Raw genomic sequence first — 16,151 nt, 5'->3', positions numbered from 1 at the left:
AATTGGCACTGACACTCTTGGATCCAACAACATGAATTTATTATGAATTGAATCAGCTTTCAATTAATCAGATTAGCACCCCAGCTGTGAATACATACTCTTCAGAACCTTATTCTTGCACTGTGACCTCCTGTTATCTCACACTATCACAGAAATTTAATCTGTCAAACAATCCAGTACAAAGTCCATGCAATTACATCTGCTTAAGTACAAATCCAGGCTTGGCAGTAAGCCTTCTACAGATACGTCTTGTTCATATGTCAGTCAAGTTTCGTTCAAGTAATTACAGCCTCTTTCTTACAGGAAACAGCTACTGCTATTTGCAAAGTCTCGAATTTCCAAAGCACTGAAGGGCAAGCCAAGCCTGGGACTTCCAGTTTTATGAACAGCAAATTGAAGGAGGGACGTGAAGTCAGGATCACTGAGGCCTGCTATGGATCAGCCAGTCCATACTAACTGCAACAGGGATATTTCATTAACATTCACCACTAACTGGCGTGGCTATAAAATGCAGATCAAGCTGAGTCTTGTCATGAGTCACAAGTTTCTCCACTTGTACCACCCGTACTTTGTCTTTCCTTGAAAGAGAGAACTTGATCACAACTTCCATCTTTTCTGGTTTTAACCAATGCACACCTCAGGTGGTTTAAAGCAGAGCAGAGGGGATCAGAAACATGAACTGCAACACATTGGAGAGGCACAATATAACCTAAAGCAGAAACCATATTCTCTTATTTCTTACAAAAATCCCCTGTGTAGGTCCCTTCTTTTATTCCCTTCTCCCTCTATTCTCAGAACGATGCTCATGCAAATTTCAGGTCAATTTTAAAGTGTATGCATTGTACCTTAAGAACTAGTTCTGTAGTACATAGCAAGAAAGTAAAATTGGACCTCAGTTACTTATAATAGCCCATAGGCAGTAAGTTACCTACCTGTTTCAGTCAGAAAAATGAATACAAAGATCCCACAGAACTTTGCCTTCTGCCTGTTCACTCCTCAGATTACAAATGCCTCACAGATTCTTTCCAAAGTAACCAACATTCAGTAGCACTCTATGTGTGATTGCAATCTGCATTTACAGTATTATTTAAAAATATACATGCCAACAAATACTCTCGTTACCCTCCATCCTTTGTACAAAACACCTATAATAGCTTTACATTTGTTAAATTAAATTAGATGAAATTTAATACACCAACTTACAGAGGAAAGTGAGTTCAATCAGTTCTTCAGTCCTGTTCCTCTGTTCAGTTCTTACTTATCCAGGTGTTAATGGTTCAAGTCTGGCTTTTTAGTTTCTGTAGTGTAAGAGCCATGTCAGGAGGTTTACTGACTCAGAGCTACCACTTATTTCTAGCTGAAAATGTGTTCAAAATGCTGTCTTTTCACTCTACTCTTTAATCATCACCATTTGGTTAATTTTGAACCTTTTAGCAAGTGTTACATCATGGGAGTGTTGTCTTTAAAGCAGTCAGGATCAACCATGGAAGATTTTATTCAGTTTTATAATTATCTCTAATTATCTAGGTCTAAACACTCGACACATTTTTTTCAGTTATATCTGTTACTTCAGTAAACCATTTGTAAACATTTCCAAGTAGGAAGTAGTGATTTCCTCTAGCAGCAGTTGCGAGTTATCAGTTAAGGAAGTTGATTCCTACTTGCTGGAATTATTTTATAGCTGATCGTTAGAACATTACGGCATTACCCAACCCAACGGAATTCAGTAAGTCGCCGTCGTTCTTTAAAAGGCTTTCCCGTTATTATAATCTGGTAACTGGAATTCAGCTATTGCTCAGCATTGTTTATTCACTGCTTTGGCTGTTTGCTGGTGTTTGTTAATGCAGCAGAGGCTTGGTTTAAGCTACAGGAAAACACCTGCAGGGCTAATCATTGAGCAACAACTTCAGCTCTTGCACACACTCCCATCCTCACAGCAAAGCTTTTTTTTCTGTTTTCCATACGCAAGGCATGACAAACAATTTATCGTGGAATGGTTTGGGCTGGAAGGCACATTGGAGTCCACCTTGTTCCACCCCTGCCATGGCCAGGGACACCTTCCACTAGCCCAGGTTGCTCCAAGCCCCCTCCAACCTGGCCTGGAACACTTCCAGGGATTCAGGGGCAGCCACACCTTCTCTGGGCAACTTGTGCCAGGCCTCAGCACCCTCACAGAGAAGAATTTTGGACCAGCTATTTCAAGTTTTAAATTATCTTGCTTCTACACATCAGCTGTGCTCCTGCTACTCAACACACATTTCCAGAGAACAGGCAGATGCACTTGGCTGCTTTAGCCCCAAAGGTCAGCTGGAATTAAACCACGGGTTTGTTTGGAGATCTGCTTTCCAAGTGCATTTGTAGCCACCATATCCAACCCTCACTTCCCACAGATGCCTTGGATGTGAGGCAAACCACAAAACAGGCAGTCATGAACTGAGCAGCTTTTCCTCAAAATACTGCAGGCTTTCACAGTGACCTAAATCAACTACATGGGCAAAAATGAGCCCCTAGGAGCAGCAAGTCTTGGGCAAATGGTCAGCACCATCCATTCTATGTATTTATCTTTTTATTACAAAGCTCCAATCTGACCTTTTAAAAGCTTCTGATATTCTACTTAACAGGAGTGGCAAGAAGATATTTCCCTGTGTGTTATTCCAAAGCGGTATGATTTTGCTTTACATTTTACAGACGTTTGGTTTGTATCTATGCATACTATAGATCCTTTTCTCACCATCCTGGCTTACGCTTCACATCAATATTTCAACAGTTTTCATCCATCAGCCATTGTTATGCTAAAACCTAGGTGTTAGCAGAGCTCTATTTTTGAAGTTGTCTGCCAGAGCACGTCTCACTCAAAGCAGCCCGTCAAAGAAATTCACCCCCAACATGAACAAAGAGGTATTGAAAAAGTAGTTGATGTCATTTCATTTCTTTTTTAATATGAGAACAAGTCAGTGAGACAGATCTAGATTATTACAAACCATAAAAAATTATGCTATTTCCAAAGCCTACTGAAATCCAAAATTTGGGAATTTGCCAGAAAAATTGTTTTGAAATTAATTAAATTATTAATTGGTCCATATTACATTTGGCACAGCCAACTCACAGCCCATACCCCATAATCCTTACTTTATCCCAAAGTGAGGAATTCCCCTGTAACAGAATTCATTTATGGAGGAGACATCGGATTGATTTCATGGCAGCTTTATTTTGGAATGACAAATTCACCAGTAAAAAAACCCCAAAAACATGAAAGGGACAAGAATTCAAGCAAAGCCTGAATTCAACCAGGTTGTTCAGTTTAAGCTAAGCTGAGGTTGAACTGAAGTCACCCCTCTCTGGAATCTACTCTAAAGAGCAGCAATTCCTGTTAGTTGAAGATGGTTTTTGCATTTTCTCCTCAGCCATCCACCAACTCATGCCAATCATCACCTTTTCCATTAGCATAGAGCTAGAGAATGCTCTGAGAACATCTGCCTTCAATAATTCATCTCTCACACTAATAAACTCCTGAGCCAGTGGCTGCAGATGCACCTCACTTTTCCCCTTCCATACAAACCCTAATTACTTTTCTGAGTGTGTTTATTAGCTTGGACAGCTGCCCACCTCCCTTTTCAGTTCTCTGCTTATCATCTGCCCTTCCACACAAATAAACACTCATAAAAGCCTGAAACCTCCTCAAGATCTCGTGGAGAACCACAGCCCACCTCCATCACGGGCTTTAGTGCAAAGAAGGCATCTCACAGGGATACTCATTAGGAGGTTCTTCCAAGAAGAAGAGGGTCATCATTAAGGCACTGGCACTCAGTTATTTAACACTTACACTCTCTTTCCTTTCCTGCCTGGGATTCTCCCTGCTCTATCACAAGGGCAGCAAGCTGGGGTCCCTTCAAATGTTTTCATCTCAGCTGCTGCCTGAATTTCAGATCAAAAATCAAGCACAGCTGAACTGTAAACCAATAAGCAAAGTTATTTTTCATGCAACTGTCTTCAACATCAACAACTTAGTATTTGCAACAAAGCAAATGGTAAAAAGTTCTTACAGCTCAGTCTTAAAGCAAGCAAAGAAATCAAATTCTTACCTTTTAATGTTAAAATGACCTTTTAACATGCTGGTGTACTCTTTCTTCAATTATAAGCATAAGCTGAAAGAACTAATTCAGAGTTGAGTATCAGCCCCTTGGCTTGCTTCTTATATTGCATTTACCACTGTTTAAAAAGAAGCATCTGAGATCCTCCCATAGCAATTGTCACTGCTCCCAGGCAAAGGTTTAATAATTATTAGCCTGATTCTGTCATTTCTGAAAAAAAACAACCAAACAAATAAACCCAGCCAAGTCCCAGTTAGTTACAGTAGTACGGGACTCTCCTGGTATTGTGAATTTCTGTATTTCACTTCAGTTGCTCAAAGTCAATATAAATTCTTTTCACTGCACAGTTACTAGGCCAAAGTCGAAATGCTTTTCTCCCAGTTCGGCCACAATAGACTGATCTTCATCTCTTTCCCAGAAATCTAATTAAGTCCTTCTCATAACTGCTCAGAGAACGCAGTAAGATCCAATTTCTTTGCAATATTTATTATTGCAGTTATCATCTTGCAACAGTTACAGCCAAGTAAGCATCTGACCAAGTCCTAAAAAGTACCACTGTTTTGCTTAAAACCTTCTCCAAATGCCTCAGTCACAATCGATCTGAGACATGACTCAAGAGTGTAGGAATTTTGCAGATCCACAAAACCTGGGGAAATAAAAATTAGCTCTGAGTAGCAGCCAGCAGCCAAGGAAAATCGATTGCTGCCCTTGATCAGCACACAGACCACAGCTCTCCTTTCTGAGCAAACTGAAGGTGCCCAACTCGGTTATGGCCTGAAACGACAAAGACTGGGGACTTCTGCAGTGTCACGGCTCAGCCAGAAAATAAACAACTCTTACTGTTCAATGCTCTGCCCTGTCCATCTGGCTAAGCTCACACAAACCAAACCGAGCCACACTTCCAGTGCCAAATGAAATATTTCCACCAGAAAACACTTCCTGTTGACAAACAAGCATCAGCCTTGCTTGCTATGTATTTCTAGGAAATAAAATAGTATTTTGCAGATTTTTTTTTTTTTGTAACGATAATCACTGCAAGCGATTACAGGATCAAGCACTTGATCAGATTTAAGCATTCAATACACACTGTCTGTCTATTTACAAACACCTGGTGATAATCCTAGACAGAGAGGAATAAAAACCAGTTCTGAACAGTGAGTGCTTCTAGGTAACTTGAGGGAAAAGTTACCTTCAATTATACAACAAATAATTGATGTTATCAAAGGCCCTGGTCCCAGCTGCAGCCCTGGCTCTGAGGAGCAGCACCCAGCCCTCTCCTCACCCAGATCACATTTAAACCAGGAGAAACATTGCCACGTCAGCTCCTGCCATTAGGAAAAGGACGTCATTTCTGAGGCTTTTATTCCTCTCAGTCTAGGACAAGGAAGGATTATCACCAGGTGTTTGTAAATGCACCCCCCACAAAGCTGTGAAGTTCTGCAACTGCAGTAACACAGGCAATGGTTATTTCAGCCAGGTTTCACACTAACAGTGCCAGAACCCAAACACAAATTATTCAAAATTATTTTCAGACATAAACCAGTAGCAACTGGCTATATAATTCTTCACTCTGGTTCATGACAAATGCAAGCCCTAATTCTTTTAGGCAAACAGTGAATTATTGCAAACTGAAATAAGCTTTCAGTGAAATGGTTCAGCTTCCAGGACATATGCACTTGTTAGATTAATTCCCACTACATTTTCATCTGGATGCCAACGCAGAGGTCACTTCCAACATGCTGACCCTTGTCCCACAGGATTAGGACTTGCATTTCATACACATTCAGACATAGCTACACTGCTTGAAGTTTGCACAGCCTGGGCAATTACTTGAAACTGAACAGAAACCTGAGGGCAAGCCAGTCGAGAACTCCTGAGCCTCAACCGTGATGGAATTCAACACAAAACTTCTGCATACCAGCATGGTTTTTTTATCTTCCAGGGGGTGAAAAGCCCCTTTATTTTGAGTTTTATTAAGTATGTAGCTACTACTGGCATTTCAAGAACACACCATCTAAAATTAGCAGAAGCTGCTAGCAGCATGCATTTTAAAAAGGCCAACGCTCCTAGCAGTAAGTCAGAATGTGTTTTCATTAAACCTCACCTAGAAACTAAGATCCAAGTTATCTGGAAGGTGCTTGAATTTAATAGGGATGAGCAGTTTTTACTGAACTGCTGAGGAGTGATACTGGTGTCTAACAAACGCTCATCAGTAGATTCACACTGACTGACAAAGTTACTCCTTCAGTGAGATCTCCCTGACACTGTCAAAGCAGCAGATGCGGTGTTTTACTCACACCTCCAAGAAATTTTTCCATCTCCAGGCAAAAAATACCAGTATAAGGTAAAAAAACCTGAATGAACAACTTGAAATCTGTTTTTAAACCAGAGTGGTCTTCTTAAAAAAAATTATACAGCTCAATTAATAGCTATCTGGATATATTCAATAACATTACATCAACAGATTTGTCTCAGATGTCTCTCACTCCCCAAAGGACACAAATTTTGTAAGAGAAAACTTCCTCCAGTTTGCATACTCCAAATATTCAACAGTATCACATTAGAGATCAGATTGCCTCAGATTTGGCAACACTGTCCAAAATTTGCAACTCTTCCATTATTGCAACATTTTTCTGCAAATTTAGATTTTTAGAATTTGAGAGCATCGACATGAGAACCACAGGTTTTAGGAAGGCTACAGCCAGAACAAGCAGATAGAAAGAAACTTCACAGAAATGCAGCCCAGTATTTGTTACACCATTTATCTCCACTGAGCACTTCTACAATTAAAAAAAAATTCTCAACATATGATATGAACCCTGAATATTTAGAAAATAAGGTAAATGAAACTTCCAGCACTCCTAGTTTTACTGCAAGTACAACAGCAAAGAAAACTCATTGATTTATCCTGAAATCCTGTGAACTGTGTATTTTGCTCACAAGCACTTAATGCTTCAAGTTCCTAACAGCTGGTATCACATCTTAAAAACAAAAGACGAAAATTGCATGGGTGATTGTTCAGCAATGCTGAGAATCTTTCACCAAAGCTTTGCAGCTTGTGATGCAAATTTAACTTGTACTAAAAACCTGAAAACATAAACCCTGTGTTTTTCACTGAAATATAAGATCACATTTCTGAAAAGCTGAAGATGTATATTTTGAGCAGGGTTACTGCTCTAACTGGGCTGTATCTGCAGTCAGCCCTTATCAGACTACTCAAACACCTCAGTATCAGGTTAGCTAGGGAAAAGGAAGTATTAAGACAACATGAGAAGGCTGATCTATGCTGGCCTGTTAGTTTATTGTTTCATTCAATGAAATTTCCTGATAAATGTTTCCATGGAAAGTTTAGGTTGGCAGAATTCTCATCTCTACAGCACACTGGTTTTCCAGACTCACTGACAGAAGGGATCAGCTGCAGAGCCCTCTGGTTTTGTAGTGCAGACAGACAGGGGAAGAGGGATTGAGTGAAGGAGACCCAGTCAAATGTACTTGGGACTCAAGCACTCATGAGCTTGGGGATAAATAATCATTTTCCACGAAATGCAGGTTGCCCAATGCAAATCTTAATCGTGTGTTTTGGCCAACAGTTGCTTCGAGTGCTGCAATTATCTCAACATTAAAGGATTACCACAGTCACCCCTTAATTACAAAATTACTTAGATTATACAATACAAAGTAGCCAACACCGAGCAGCATTAGCATAAGACAACAACCTGACTTCAGGAACATGCTGCTGATTTCGCTTAAGCCTAGGACAGGACACAGTGCAGATTTTCCAAGCTACAGAAATCCTTTGTTCTCCCCTACAGTGGGTGTCGAGATTGTAACAAACTGTCTCTTTCACTCACAAGTCTCTAAGAGACAACCTGACCATCCTCCAAAAGAGAACAACTCTGGATAGTCAAGGTCAATCAAAAGTTAGAAGGAAGACTAGATTTCCTTTCCTTAATATGGTTTGGGTTGGAAGGACCTGTTGTCCCAGAGAAACAGGTCCAAGTTTGTTAGGGGCTGGAAGTTATTTTACAGCCTACTGAGCCGTTCAGCAGCAAGAGTTCTGTGCAGCATCCTACCCTGCTCCTGTTCCTTGAGGAAGTTTAGGTGTAAGACAGCAATTCACTCAACAGAGCCAAGAGCCCTCCAACACCTATCAGCTTTGCAACAGCAAATTAAATATCACAGGCTCACCCACTCTTAAACTACGCTCTCAGAAGACCGTGAAGATCTACATCTGTTCTTAGCAAGTTTATATTCTGCTGCTCAACTTTACCACAAGTCTTTCACGTTTTTAGTATTATTTTCGGCTAAATCCAACCTGGGAATCAAGCAGCACATCACCTCATTTTGCATGCAAGTTGAATGGAGGCTGTAGTAATTCTGAGGCACAAAGGAGCAGAGTAATATAATCCTCAGGTTACGGACTTTGCTTACCTGACAAGCTTAAAGAGGCTTTACTCTGTGGGGGTTTAAAAATAACTAAAATAAAAGCTTAATTTTTTCCCCCCAAATCACTCTCAGCATCTTTATTTATTATTAATCAGGTCTCATCTGCTCAATACATCATTTCCATAAGATTAGCAATCAGCCACATGTTACGAGAAGGCAACAAATCCTGTGTCCTTTTCTCAACATGAAGCTTCCACCTCCTCAAGAGTAAACAAAGAGCAGAAGCTAAAATAGTTTGTTGTCTTTTATGCAAGTCAGCCCCGGATGAAAAACACCGTGTTACAGAAAACAGATTTGATTTTCAATCTCAGTTATTTCCACCTTATATCACAATTTGTCATTAGCAGGGGCCTTTATCTATTCCTTCTTATGAGTACTCCCTTGTCACCTCTCACATGAATGCAACATAAATACAAGTACCTCAATTTACTGTTCTTTTCAGGGAATTAATACATGAGGTTTATTTTAAACAGGTAAAAGTTAACTGCAAATTCATACATTTCCTGACAAGGGGATGGAAGATGCAAATTAAACAAGTGCCAAGCAGTTAAAAAAATTTGCTTTTACATCAGCTGCTTATTATTACATAGCACATATAAATGTCTAAATACAGAAATTACTCTGCAAGTTGGCAACCACAGAGACCAGAAGCAGATCCAGCAAATCCCTTCACAACATCCAAGCAGATGAAAGTCATAATCTAGAAGCCTTCAAAATTCTCTCAAGTTATGTCATTTTAGTTCCTATCTCAAAGCCTCCCAGAACAGCTGCTTGTCCTTGAGTATTACAAGTATTTGGCTTCTTTTTATTTCCAAAAGCCAACAGCCTGCAACCACTCAAGAAGTTTGGGAGAGTAAAAGCAATGTACACCAAAGCTGCCACATTCCAGCCGTCACCTATGTTTCAATGGCCTGTTTGTCCTGCTTGGAGGCAAACACCAATCAAAAAATGCTTCTTGCAAGTAAGGAAACCACTCACTATCCCATACCTCAAGTGTATATAGCTATCTTGACCATTAAAATCCATTTTTACAGCTCCATAGGAATTACTTACAAGCTATTATGGCTAGAAAACAAAACCCATGCTGTCTCCCCAAGTGGTGATTTTCCATGTCACATCCCTCATCAGCATCAAAGCTTCTACTTGTCCACACTGCCAAGGAGATCAAACCTAATATTCTTCTCTCATACACAGCTCCCGGGTTTTCAAAGTCCAGTTGTTTTCACTCAGGTTTTTTGGGTTGCAGACAGACACATCTGGACGGAAATTTTTAGCAACAGATTCAAGCTGCAGGACCAGAAGCAACCACAGGGGCTTTCAGTTCCCTCTGGTGGATGTGGAATTGCTCCTGCAGTAGTTTGGCCACAGCATCCAAAACACAACACACACTAAGGATGCCAACAGATGAGCTACTGTCACTATTACAGAGGCAACATTTTCAAGATGCTTACTGTACCATCTCCTAAGACTCGGGTTTTATGTTCTGCTTTAAAAACTGGACTAAAATTAGACTTGCCTAATTTTTTGCTTTTTTATTTGAGTCTCTGTGGGATGGTAATACAACAATAATTTGGGAATACAAAATCTGGAAGACAGTTCATAGTCAGTATTATCCTGTTGCCATCACCGCTGCTTTTCTAGAGCTTTATGAAAATTTCAACCAGGTGTCTTCAAGTTCAAGCCCACTGCAGTCATACTTGATTACAGTTTTTAACACTTTAACATGTACGAAGTGCCTGTTTATGCCCACAGAACACAGTTTTCCTCTCTCCAGATGTGATCCTCACAGCAGACCCATCACACAGCCCAAGGACCCGAGGGTGATTAGCAGAAGCCAACCCAAACAGACAGAGTCACAGGGCAGCAGAGGGTTTTTCCAGCACCCTGTAGTGTTCTCCACACACTATTCCCAGTGAAACCTGTATCTTAATCACTATCCAGGGAATATACTACCCTGAGGACAATAAATCTCCTGTCCCTGCTGACATACCTCGCTAGGAACAGCCTTTTTATTGATGTCATCAAGTTCACAGAGGTAAATGAGACAGATGCCGAGACAACAGACACAGTTCATATTCAGGAAGAACATAGATTTATACAACTGTGTTCATCCCTGTTCATAGCAGGTTGTTGTTCTGGATTGTTTTTTTTAATTACAGCCTCAGTGATCTTGTTTGAAAAAGATCTAATCCCATTTGTAATTAGATGTATTTATCCATATTTCATTTCCCTAATGTGGCATCACTCACCAGCTTTTATCAAACATCACCACTTACCCAGTAGGCAATATTTCCATCTGCTGAGTAGAGAAACAGTATGAGAACTATAGAAAACCAGCTGCAGAATGTCAGACAAGGAGAAGTGTCTCCACGTTGCATGGTAACACAGGTTCCTCTGACAGCACCTTTCACTGGAATTCAGGAATACCAGACAACTTCTAAAACACTCCAGTGTTGCTTTCTTCCAAGATGATGGTATTTGTATTCAAGCTTCTAGCAGGTAGATGGTTCAGCCCGAGTACGCCACCTTATTTACATACTAATTGAAAAAAATAATCATCTGAAACACCACCAGTAACTACCTGGGTCCCTACAAATTCTGACAAAATTAATTTTCCCCATTTATCAACCAAGTTTTTAAAAAGCTATTGGCCTACTTAGCAAATCAAGGGATATAAATGTGAGCTTTCATTTTAATAACATGTCATTACCTAACAACAAGTAATCCCTAAAGAGACATATTTGCACTTTTTAGGTCACTGAGATATTTTGCCTCTTGCTGTTGACAGGCTGTATTCAAATCACAGCCAAACACCTGTATTTAAATGCTTTTTGCTTCCAAATTGACTAATTTCTTTCAGCTGTCTATAATCTCATTTCAGTGCTTGCTGTGAGAGCAAGCCAGTCAGACTCAAATTAGAAAACCTGATATGATTAAAGTGTCTAAATCACCTTGAAATATTAAGTTTGAGATAGATTAATATTCATTTTGTCAAACACCCACTTTAATCCAATATGTTACAGAAGCAAAGCAATCCTCCCCATTAACACAGAGAGCAGTCTGTACAACACTTTTAATACTGAAGAATCAGGTCCCTCCCAAAACAGCTCTTGCCTTATTTAAGGAAAGGTAAAAGTCACCTCTTTAGACTACTGCATTCCATAATCTAACATTAGGATTTTCCCTATCAGCCTAGAAATACAAAAGCGCTCTGGCTTACATTAAAGTTCATTGGTTTGCACAGTAAAATACTCAAAACACATATCCCCTACCAGAATCACAGCCAAAATACCTTCATTATCCCACCACCGCATGAATATCCCCATTTTATTTTCCTTGTTTTCCCACTGCAGTTTCTGCTGCACTGACATCACCACCAATTCAAACGGCACAGCATGTTTTCCATTACCTAAAACTGCACAGACAACTATCATACATATTCTACCTTCATCACATAGATAACAACGTAAAAAATTATTACCGTATAGAGGATGGTAATTTTCCACCTTAACGGGGGATGGGGGGTGGAAGCATGCTCTGGAATATTTTTTCAGCTGTTGTTTAAATCCCACAAAGAACAACAATGAAAGCCACTGAATTTCCCCTTTAACATTACAGTGACTAAAATGGACCAGCACTTGAATTCAGCATTTAGAGCAAAACAGGGGCCCCCAATTGTTTGTTTGCCTGCAGACCAATTTTAAAACACATGTAATGCTCCATCTTAAAACCTTTTGTCAGATAATTTGGAGAGGATTAGCAAATGAGCGATTAGTACATGCAGTTCACATCAACTATCACACCAATTAGCATCATAAATCAAACCAGCAACCCTCTGACTGAATCCCATTATGCGGGAACCAAGATGTTCCAGTAAGGAAAATATTCCCGGAAAAGTAATGTCTATCTGGAAGTCACGGAGGGCTCCTGACCTCAGCCAGAATACTACTTTTAACAGGTACTAAGCAGCTCTCAAGGCGGGTATCTGCTGTAAATATTGATCACCTGGCACCCAGATACCAACACACATCCCTCCCTTCGGCTCACAGGTCACACAGCTGGGTATTCAGCCCAGCTTTCGCCTCCAGCAAGCTGTGCCCCACCCTACTTCAATTTCTTTTTCAAGATAAATCAATAGCCAGATCCTTCCATCCATAAACTGATGCATTGTTGTACATCCAAACGCTATTAAATGCCACAACCTCGTAGCGGCGAGGCATTTTTGAAGCTTAATTAATGCAGGCTAAAATTAGACTCTTATTTTGCATGAGAAAAATAATGAAATGGGACTAAATGGATGAGTTGCCTCAGGGTATAGGAACAGTTTTCCCCAGCTTGTTTCTACTCCTCCCTGCTTTCATTTACACGTCTCCAAGGGTGGAACTACAGATTGCCATTCAAGTAGCAGAATTGCCATAGAAAAGTGATAAACCACTACAGCAAGGTCCCACCTGCACTCAGGCTGCAGCTATAGATTTCTGTTGTATTCAGAACATACCAGTAGAATTGTCAATTCTTACAGTTTCATCATCCATCATTTATGTCACCACCCTGTGCAGGGGCTCAGAAGCTGGCCCAGGGACCCACAGAGATCTTTCAACCCCAAGCCTCAACAGTAATCCAAAACTAATTTTATGAAGGAAAACTATTATTCGGCTTTATTCACAGTAGAAAGAAAATAATCCTATTAATTCTTTAGCATGTATTGAAAATACAAACTAAGCTTTACTACAAAAGCACTCTTAAACTCTGCTACATCATTGATTTTATGTTCATGACAGCAATGGAACATTATTTTCCTTCATTGTCATTATTTATTAGCTTTGATAGTTGACAATTGTACCCTTGGCAGTATAACCAATAACACCTTCTGGCCAGAAACAGAGATGGTGCAATTCATAACAAAGTGATTTTTATTATCAGAATCCTCACAATCAAATACCCACATCCGTTAAGACTTTCCAAGCTATCATTCTAGTTTTAGCGTTAAAAAGTTAAAAAGTGTATATCAGAGATATACAGGCCATCTTTCTCTCTCTCCATACCTGCTTCACAACCTGCCTCCCACAGCAGCTACAGCAGCAGATATTAAGCTGTATGTCACTTCAGTGATAATAAGCTCCTATCTCTGACTTTTTTTTATTTCTTATCAGGCCAAATTTGTCATGTCATGCCACCTTACCTAAATATAAACACCTACCACGGCTATCCATGAACTGTACAATGGCTGTAACGGTTTACTATGACCTAATATTAGTTAATATCTTTCTACATCAGGAAGAACTCAGTCACTGAAGTCTAACTCCTACCATGACAAAGTTTACAAAAGAAAAGACATCAGTATTCAAACCTAAGAATCCGACGGCAGCTCAATTACTCCTTCTTACTATTCCAGCATTACTAAATGAATGAAATAAGTTTCCAAGAGATCCTTTGCATTCTGCAGTCAGCTCAACTTTTTGAAAGCAGCACAGCTAATTTGCTAGGCCAAGTCTACGACAAGAAGTGCCTTCAATTCCTGCTGCTGTAAGTTGGCTTTATGGTTTTCTTGGCTGCGTTAGTGTGCTATAGCTGCCACAGGAAGGCTGAAGCATGACCTGATTCTTGCCTTTGAGACATGAAAATTACTAGCAAGCTCCAAGCCACCTCAAGGAATTTCACTGAATGAGTAATTCTGGCTGTAGCAGTGTAAAAAGCAGGTGGAAAAAGGACCATTCCATCAATTTGCACCTGCTAACCTAGCTCAAAGCAGCAGATTTAAACTGCAAAGCCACAATCGTTTTTATGCTTTGAGAACACTCCTAGATCCTTTCTATAATGCATTTACATAGCTCTAAAACTACCCTCCCTACGTTTCTGGGCAAGCCTACTTAAGATTGTTTCCTAGACCTGGACATGTATTTCAACTTCATGTTTAACAATCCATTCACAGGCTTGGACATTTCAATCTCCTTCCCCGCTTCCCTAGTTACAGAGGGTTTTCCTGAGTTTGGCTGGTATATCTTTGAGGAAATTTACTGCTGGACAAAAAACCAGCAGCTATCAAAACACTGTCTGATCTTGCACAGCAAGGTCACCCTCCTGAACCACTAAATCTCCTGAGCTGGAAGGATCCTGGTCCACAAGGATCAAGTCCAACCCCTGGCCCTGCACAGACACCCCCCCAGTCCCACCACCCTGTGCATCCCTGAGAGTGTTGTCCAAACTCTTCTTGGGCTGTGGCACCCTTGGGACTGTGCCCATTCCCTGAGGAGCCTGGGCAGTGCCCCAGCACCCTCTGGGGGAAGAACCTTTTTCTAATATCCAACCTAAACATCCCCGACACAGCTTCGTGCTGTTAGAGATGCTATAACAAAGGGTCCCACAGATACTGGGGGGAAATTTAGAGAAAAAAAATACAAAACTAGGAGAAGTAACATGTCTTTAACATGTGCACTAAAACTTTCAAGTCCAAGATTATTCTAACCAGGCACAAAATTCCTCATTTGTGCACACACTGGCCTTCTCCAAATTCACATGCCAGGCATCTGAGTTGTGATGCCCAAGTGATGCAAAAAGCTCCTGGCACACAAGGCGTTAACTCAGACACACCAGCGTTTGCCAGGTTAAATGGGATCCATTTAACTGATTGCTGTCTGGGCATCCCAGTGCCATGCTTTTAGCATATTTCCTCTGGAGAGCACAGTTGCTGTGATACCTAAAAGACAGGCTTCCTGGCTGCTCTCCTGAGCATGAGAAGCTCAAACAAAGATAATGGATCTCTTACATTCAAACCTACTGTATCTGTATAACCGAGTACTGATGCTACAAAATCCTGCAACAGCGACTGACTTGCTGTGTCAGTCTTCCTTCTGGTTATGGTATTGAAAAAGGCAGTTGCAAATTATAGAGACAGTGGTAGAATTAATAGAAAATTTAGTTAAAAGGAACAACAACGGCAGTTTTAGTTTAAAAGAAAATGTAAGCACTACCAAGTTCAAGTCAAGGTTTTGAGTGAAGTCGCGTTGAGCACTGATTTGGTCTAGGCTATAAACAGTTCCTCAATCCCTTTAAAAATAATGAAAAAAAATTGAAAAATTTAAGCTTCTCACAGACAAACACAAATACAAAGCAGTAAAGCTAAAGCTATAGATTCAATTCCAGTGTTCCTCAGAGTGCCTTTGCTTGCCTGTATCTTTCTTCACTATAAAAGGGAAAATTACCAAACAAAGTAACTGTCTCATCATTAGGTTTACATTCATTACCCAGCTATGTAAACTAGTAAAGCTACAAAGGAGACGCTGAAATTACATCTTTCACACAGATCAACCCTGTGGTTTTAGTACTGGCTTCCTGAAGTGGTTAACTGAAGCTTATTTAAGCAGTAAGAAAGAAAAGTGAAAGAACAAGTCATTCTCTGGGTTAGAAATGTACCACTATCTTAACACCCTTTCATCTGTACCACTATGCAGGCTCCAAATACATTAGTCAGAATCCTGAAATTGCATTAATGAGGCTGAATGTGCACATACTAATCAGTAACACATCTGCTTCCATCCACTTAAAAAAAATATATTAAAGACTTCCAGAGGGCTTTGGAATTGCCAGCTGCCCACAATGGACTCACCACCACCA

At 40.2% G+C, this 16,151-nt stretch overlaps 1 protein-coding gene across 5 annotated transcripts in view; it reads right to left on the bottom strand.

Moving 5' to 3' along the window:
• AGAP1 (ArfGAP with GTPase domain, ankyrin repeat and PH domain 1) overlaps positions 1 to 16,151 on the bottom strand; it is a 315,433-nt gene that overhangs the window by 291,463 nt on the left and 7,819 nt on the right. The window lies entirely within an intron of this gene.

Source organism: Corvus hawaiiensis, chromosome 7 (assembly GCF_020740725.1).
Source record: "Corvus hawaiiensis isolate bCorHaw1 chromosome 7, bCorHaw1.pri.cur, whole genome shotgun sequence".
Lineage (NCBI taxonomy): Eukaryota > Metazoa > Chordata > Aves > Passeriformes > Corvidae > Corvus > Corvus hawaiiensis.
Note: the sequence above shows the minus strand (reverse complement) of the source record. Positions and strands in the feature narration are given on the sequence as shown.